The sequence below is a fragment of the Vombatus ursinus genome, unplaced genomic scaffold, assembly GCF_900497805.2.
Source record: "Vombatus ursinus unplaced genomic scaffold, bare-nosed wombat genome assembly UNPS02014818.1, whole genome shotgun sequence".
Taxonomy (NCBI): Eukaryota; Metazoa; Chordata; class Mammalia; order Diprotodontia; family Vombatidae; genus Vombatus; species Vombatus ursinus.
The window spans coordinates 17,155,623-17,163,457 of record NW_020954596.1 but is presented as its reverse complement, the minus strand read 5'-3'; positions in this window follow the sequence as shown (position 1 = coordinate 17,163,457).

The following is a 7,835-nucleotide window of genomic DNA, read 5'->3' as shown; positions in this document are numbered from 1 at the left end:
TTTTTGGGGAGATCTTTACTAGTCGTCCAGTCCCATTCCAACCCCCAGTCTGTATTGCCTTTCCTTCTGAGATTTCCTCTTATCTGCTCTGTACCTGGCTTACATCTACCTGTTTATTTACATGTTGACTCTTTGATTAGAATGTATGTTCCCTGAGGGCAGAGATTGTTTTTTGCCTTTCTTTGTGTCTCTAGCTTTTAGTGCAGGTCCTGGCACATTGAAAGCTCTTATTAAATGCTTTCTAGTTGATTGATGGAAACAACCCCAAACATTTGGAACTAAAATGAAATTTCTGGGACTATTTACATGGTTTCATCACTTCCTCATTTTCTTCTTCCCCTCCTCTCCCTCAAACATGGGCAGTTGAATTTGCTGTTCTGACTCTATTAACTCTGACCATATTCTTGACACTAAAAATTTACATAATGTAGAACACCATTGGCATCCATGGGAGATTAGGGGTTAACTCATTTTACTCGTGATAATTCTGCTATGCCTACATTAGCATTCAGTGCTAATAACACTTCTTATGTTCTGGTAGAATCATGTTAATTTGCCAAATCTCCATGCTATAGTCTGCTGTGTGTGCAGCACCAATAAAGCTCTCCCCTCAGTACAGCTGGTCCATGATTTTTAAGGAGGCATTCATTCACCTTTGGGGACTCACATCTATATGGGTGAATCTTTCTACTTGAAAAGGAAGAATTTGGAATACTGGTTTCTCTCTTGTTCTGAACATCTCAACAAGACATTCAGGGATGAGCCCAGAGACTTCTTTGTAGTACAATCTCAAATTTTGTGAATTAGTAAATGATTTTGGGGCAGGTTTCTTTCTGTTTGGCTCTGTGGCCAAACAGTTCATTCTACAATGGCTAACTTTCTGTTAATAACCTTTCCATGTTTAGCTAGGCTGGTGCTCATGGAATGGACACCCAATCAGTCCATCATTGGGCAAATACTTAAAGTCTTTCCCTATTGATCGGATCATGAGAGCTAGTCTTTTGTGGGAAAAACCTTCAGCAATGCCTTCTGTGAGAGTGAAGGTGCCAGAGGAAGATTTTTAATACATCTAGTAGATCATTAATGGAGGATTTGTGGGAAAATACACACAAGAAGCACATTGAGTTAGATATTGAGAAGGGTTTATGTCCTATATCAGTAGAAAGAACAGCTAAGTGGAGGAAAGCACAAGTCCATCATAACAAGGAATAATGAATGCTTTGTAATCACTTATGGCCCATCAGTGACTTTTTTTTTATTTAAACTGTTATTTCTCAAGTAAATACCCAAATTTATTTTGTTTTCCTTCACTTTTTGTCAACTGTGAAGGAACTATATATATTTTTTTCCTTTTCAGAAAAAATTCCAAATTTAGAAAATATTCATCCATTGCTCACAGTCCCAAGATGCAGTTAAAGCCTGGAAAGCATAAATAGGTCTATCAGAAATGGGCATGATTCAGGATGGAGGCGTGAATAATCACTATCTCTAATAATGATTTTTTTTTTGGTGAGGCAATTGGGGTTAAGTGACTTGCCCAGGGTCACACAGCTAGTGAGTGTTATGTGTCTGAAGCAGGATTTGAACTCAGGTTCTCCTGACTCCAGGGCTGGTGTACTATCCACTGCACCACCTAGCTGTCCAAATAATGATATTTTAAAAGGTCAGCCCTGCCCCAGATTTTGGAACAAATCTTGGACCTGGCTAGGGGAGACATAAGGATGGTGCACCAGTGTCTTCAGAATCAACAGTTATTCTACTGGTGACCTGTGTGGTGAAATGAGTTCCTCTAGGCCTTAAAAAAGAAGCCTGTCTTGACTCCAGTTTACCCTCTTGAATTGCACTTTGAGTCTAGTTTTCCACTTCGCAGTTTTACCTTGGCTTGCCAGTAAATTCCTATGTATTTCAAGATTTTTTTTTTGTCACTTACTAGAAATTTGGAAAAATCTAAAAATGAGGAATATTGATTAATTTCATTTTCCTGTGGTACTTTGAGTTTTACAAAAGGGCTTTTCTCTTACAAACATTATTTCCTGTTTTTAGACATTAGGATTGACTCAGAGGAGTCAAATGCTTTGTTCATGGTCACACCACACCAGAGATGGAACAAAAATCAGGTCTTCTGTTTCCAAAGCCAACCTAGTTGAGTGTTGGTCTTGGAGTCAAAAAGATCTGGATTCAAATCCAGTCTTAGACTCTTAATAGCTCTTTGATCATGGACAAACTATTTAACTTCTCTGAGGCTCAGTTTTCTCATTCATAAATTGAAGTTAATAGTAGTACTTCTATCTCTCAGGGTTGTAATGAAGTCTAGTTGAGAACAAGTGTAAAGTGCTTTGCAAACCTTAAAGCACTATATAAATACGAGCCATTGTCCAACACATTGCTATAACTAGAAATGACTGAGCTATGGGGTCCAGTAATTTCATGCTAAAATTCCCTTAATTTAGCTAAAGGATAATGGGCTTGTGGTCATTAGCTTGACTAGCATTGTTTATTTTCCTGGTAATCACTGCTAGCCTGACTCCTAGGTGGAGACAGTCTCCAACAACATCTAAGAAGATTCTATTATGAGGCAACTACGTGGTGCAGTGGATAGAGCTCCAGCCTTGGAGTCAGGAGGACCTGAGTTCAAATCTGACCTCAGACACTTGATACTTACTAGCTGTGTGACCCTGGGCAAGTCACTTAACCCCAATTGCCTCACCAAAAAGCAAAAAAAAAAAAAAGATCCTATTTGATAAGAGAGACAACAATAAACCTCCAGTCCTTATATGTCTATATATACTTGCAAAGACCTTAGCTTTAAAAAGCCACGGTCTCCCACTGCATCTGAGACCATCTCCAGTCATCCTGCTCTATAACTAGCCACTGGACCCAGATGTCTCTAGAGGAGAAAGTGAGGCTGGTGACTTTACACAGCCCTCCCTCACTTAAATCCAATTCACTTGCATGTCATGGCATCACCTTTCTGATGTCAAAGTCCTTTTCTAGAAAAAAAAAAACAAATAACAAATATATACTTGCACAAAGTCTGAGTAACAAGGAAGGTAAACTAGAGATACTGATATATGAAGAAAATTTAGTTTCATAGGTATCACCAAGACTAGTTGCAATCAGACTCATGACTGACATATGGCCAGAGATGCATATGCATTAACTAAAAGAAATAGACAAATAACTGTGGTAACATGGTATCCATCTATTCCAAGAAACAGAGGGATAAGTATGGGAGGATTATTTGGGTGAGGTTCAATGGTAAGAGAAAATATTATTGATGGAAACTCCCTCATTATAAGTGAATAGCTATTATTAATTATCATTATAAATAAGAGGATGGAGTGATATGCTCTCTAGTATCCTTCCTAGCTCCAAGTCCCACGATCCTAGATTGTTTGTCTGCATTATTCTTGATTTCTGCTTTAAAGAAAAGAAGCATGTTACCACAGTAGTTCTTAAAAGTATTTTCCTAGACACACAGAGGGCTCCTTTCTAGAAGCTGTATTGGTTTTAATTTATTGTTTTTTTGTTTTTGTTTTTTTACTCTAGTTATACAATACAGTGGAATGAACTAGGGGAGTGGTGAGGCACACAACCCCATAGGAAGTAAAAATATCACAAACACCTGCTGGGAAGGCCACAAGTCTGGATAAAATTCTGACTTGGCACAGCCATTTCCCTAATCCCTGGGGACCCCAGGAAGTTGGCATTGCTACGTCCCCTATTATGGGGATTGAACAAAGTGACAGCTTCTTTCTGGCCCAGAGGACCCCATTAGACACTGCTGAATAGACAAGAACTTCCTTGGAAATGAGTTCATTTGCGAGGATAAAAGTTGATAAATGGTCACTAACAGTGATTTAATTAAGCAAAAACTTAACTGGGAAAGAACTAGGATTTCTTATTAGAAACACACCCTGGAACCCCAAGTGCAAAGTGTTTTTAACCTCAGTGCTTTATCCCTATGGGAAAAATTCCTTCCTGTAGCCAGAAATGAAAAACTTACATTCTCTTTTTCTCATAGACCAATTTTTTCAAGCTAATGTAACCATAGTGCTTTAGAGGAAAACCTCATGGAGCGCTACCTAATGCTTTGATTACATTTTTTTTTTTTTGGTAAGACTATTGGAGTTAACTGACTTGCCCAGTGTCACACAGCTAGTGAGTGTTATGTGTCTGAAGCAGGATTTGAACTCCGGTCCTCCTGACTCCAGGGCCAGTGCTCTACCCACTGTACCACCTAGCTGCGCTTTCATTTTTTTCAAAGGTTTGAGAATAACTTCCTGAAGTTTAAATTTCACTGTCTGATCTAGAAAGAGTGGGCAGTACTCATTGCCTCAACTTCCTTACCATCTCTTCACTCTTCAAAATTGCTTTGCAAAATAGCTTCCTACCACTCTACTAAATTCTCCCTCTCAAAGGTCACTGAAGACTTTCTCATTGCCGAATCCAATGTCCTTTTCTGAACCTCTATTTTCCTAGATCATCTACAGGGTTTAACATTGATGACCCACTCCCCTGCCTCTACTCATAGCCCTTCTTAATACTTTCCTTTGTTGGCTTCCCTTTTACAGCCTTCTCCTGGCTCTTCTAGCTCTTCAATCTGCTCCTTTTTTTTTCCTTCGCTCCCCTTTAGGGTAGGGACTCTTCTTCCCTCTCCCACTTCCCAAATGTAGTTTCTCCCTCTTATTCCTTCTTCCTCTTGGTGATCATGGCTTCACTAGTTATGTCTCTAGCTTTACCCTTTTTTCTCAGCTCTGGTCCCATATTCTTACTTCCAATGTGCCTTCACTGGCACCACAAACATAACCTATCCAAAATGGAACTCTACATCTTTCCCTAAATTCTGACGCTCTTCCCCAACTTCATCCAACCATCTTTAGAATTTCAAAAGTTGGAAACACAGGAGACATCTTTGATTTTTACCTCTCCTTCACTCCACATGTTCAATCATTCACTAAATGCTATTGATGCTATCTTTAGATGATAAAGAAATTCTATTTTCTTCTTTCCAATCACATTGGAGCCATCTTAATTCATACCCCTATTACCTCTTACTTGGATTATTTTAATAACTTTCTTATTGACTTGCCCCTTTATAATCTGTCCTTCATGAGCTACCAGATCATTCCTAAACTTAAAACAAAGTTTTATTTTAAAACATCCTGCACTAATTTCCCCACATACATACTTCTCTGCTTACTCACTGAAACATAAAGGTCTAAGCCGAGCATTTTGACTTCAACCTAATTTGTCATGCTTGTTTTAGAAGTCTCTCTTTTAAGCAATCAAAATTACAATGACAATTAACTCCTTGGCATTCCATCATCTTATCCAGATATTTCCCACCCTTGGGTCTTTGCATATGCTGTTCCCCATCCCTACAATGGTCTGCCCTTACAATCGCATCTATTTTGATCTTTCACTTCTCTCAAGGCTGGGCTCAGGCATCACCTATTTCATGGAACTTCCCTGACTCTCTCAACTGTTACTTTTCATGTCTCTCAGTACTTCTCCTACACTTAATATTACAATTCATACTTATTTGTGTATTTGTTTTATCTCTCTTATTAGACTACAAGTACTTTGAGGGAAGGTACTGTGTCTTGTTTCATATTTGTATCCCCAAAACTAAACAACTAAATTCAATAAGCATTATTAAGATCCAGAACTACATTAGTTGTTGGGGATATAAAGACAAAATTGAAATAGTTCCTACCCTCAAGGAGTTTACATTCTACAGGGCAAAACTGTGTATACAAATAAGTAAATGCAAATTACATACAAAGAAGCTTTGTTTAGTTTGAGCAGAGTCTAAAAGAAGACTGGTGAAACAAGGGAGTCTTCCCCCTCCCTTCCCCCAAGAAAACAGTCTCACACCCTAATTTAATCTTAAGCTTCATAAAGAAAGTATCTAGTATCAAGGAGGTCAGAATCAAGATCTGTGTCAAACTGGGTATTGTGTTCAGTTCTAGACATTGTATTTTAGGAAAGGTATGTACAAATTACAGAGTGTCCAGAAGTGTAATCAGGGCTAGAGAAGGGATTGATGACAATACCACGTGAACATCAGCAAAAGGAACCGGGAAGATACAGCCTGCAGAGGAAAATGCATGGGACAATGTGAGAGCTGCCTTCAAGAATTTGAATGAAAAAGAAGGATATTCTATTTAGCCCCAGAGGGCAGAACTAGTAACAATAATTTGAAATGTCAGAGAGACAGATTTTTTGGCTTGATGAAGGAAAACAAAATCCTAATAATTAGAGCCATCCAGAATTGGAATGGATTGTCTTATGAGGCAGCAAGAACCATAACAATTATCACCATGGGATTTTTAGTAGAAACTTAATGAAAACATGGTAAAGATTTTGTAGAAGGAATACTGATTTTTCTGAGTTGAACTAGATGGCCTTTGCTATTTAGTGTAAGTTATGCTATTGTATGCAGTGGATAGAACGCTGGGTCTGGAGTCAAGAAGACTCATCTTCCTGAGTTCAAATCTGGCCTCAGACACTTTCTAGCTGTGTGACCCTAGGCAAGTCACTTAACCCTGTTTGTTATATTTCTTCATCTGTAAAATAAGCTGGAAAAGGAAATGGCAAACCACTCCAGTATCTTTGCCAAGAAAACCCCAAAAGGGGTCACAAAGTTAGATACAACTGAAAAATGACTGAATCACAATTCATTATTGATTTTCTGTGCAACCTTTGTTAAGAAACTTTGCTTCTCTTGGGTCTCAGTTTTCTGATCTGTAAAATATGTAGATTGGAACAGATAATCCTAATAGTCCTTTTTTACCTCTGCCGTTCTAAATATTAAGGTTTTTTTTTGCTGTGGAATGCAGTTTTCAAAATTCTCTTTCTGGCACTAACTTTGTATGTTCTAAGGGCCCTTCCATCATAGGCATTCATGGTTCAGTGATCCAAAAGCTTTGTGATATGATTCAAGCAATGGAATAAAAATAAGTAAATCACCTTCCAAGGGGATGCGCTGGAAGACTAACAGTCACTTATGTGGATGGCATCCAACATGCTAATAAAAACATTGGATTCATTCTTTCACACGCTATGGGTGTCAATTATTCTGAACACTTGGCCTTTGGAGTAGGCAGTAAAACTTTGCTGTAGACAAAACTATTCTCCCTTCAGACAATGAAGTGTTTCCTCACTATGAATTAACATTGGTTTTTATTTCCCATTTCCAACTTTGAGTCACATCGTGAGACCTGTTCTCTCAAAAGGGAGGAAATCTGAAGTGGCCCAATATCCCATCACATCTGATCACATCTAACATCTAAGCTGTGCTCATTCACTGCGCATTGGCCTTATCTGGGGTTAACTGCAAGTCCTTTTAAATTGCAATTTAAACAAAAAATCAATGTCAGAAGACTCAGAAACCAGTGAGCTGTGTGCTTAAACAAGCCAAAGAACTGTATCCACTGCAAGTAAGTGTATTGGGCATTATGTGTGCAGAAGACTAAAGAAAGTATCTCCATTTTCTTTTCAGAGACTGAACTGTCCTCACTGATGTAAGTTTTGGTTTTGGTTTTTTGTTTGTTTTCTTTCTACACTTGCATTCAATCATCTGTGGCTTTCCATTGAATCCTAGAATCTTAAATATGTAAGGGATTCTAGACACTTTCTAGTTAAATTTCCCATACACTGCAGATTCCTGACCCCCATCTCTTCCTAAAGCCAATCTGATGGGTGATTCAAATCACAGATTGGGAGAGATTTCAGAGTTCCTCTACTATAACCCATGTCTAAATAAGATTACTCTTTCATGTAATGCTCAGAGATGGTCAATTCATCATTTGCTTGGAGACCTATTACTT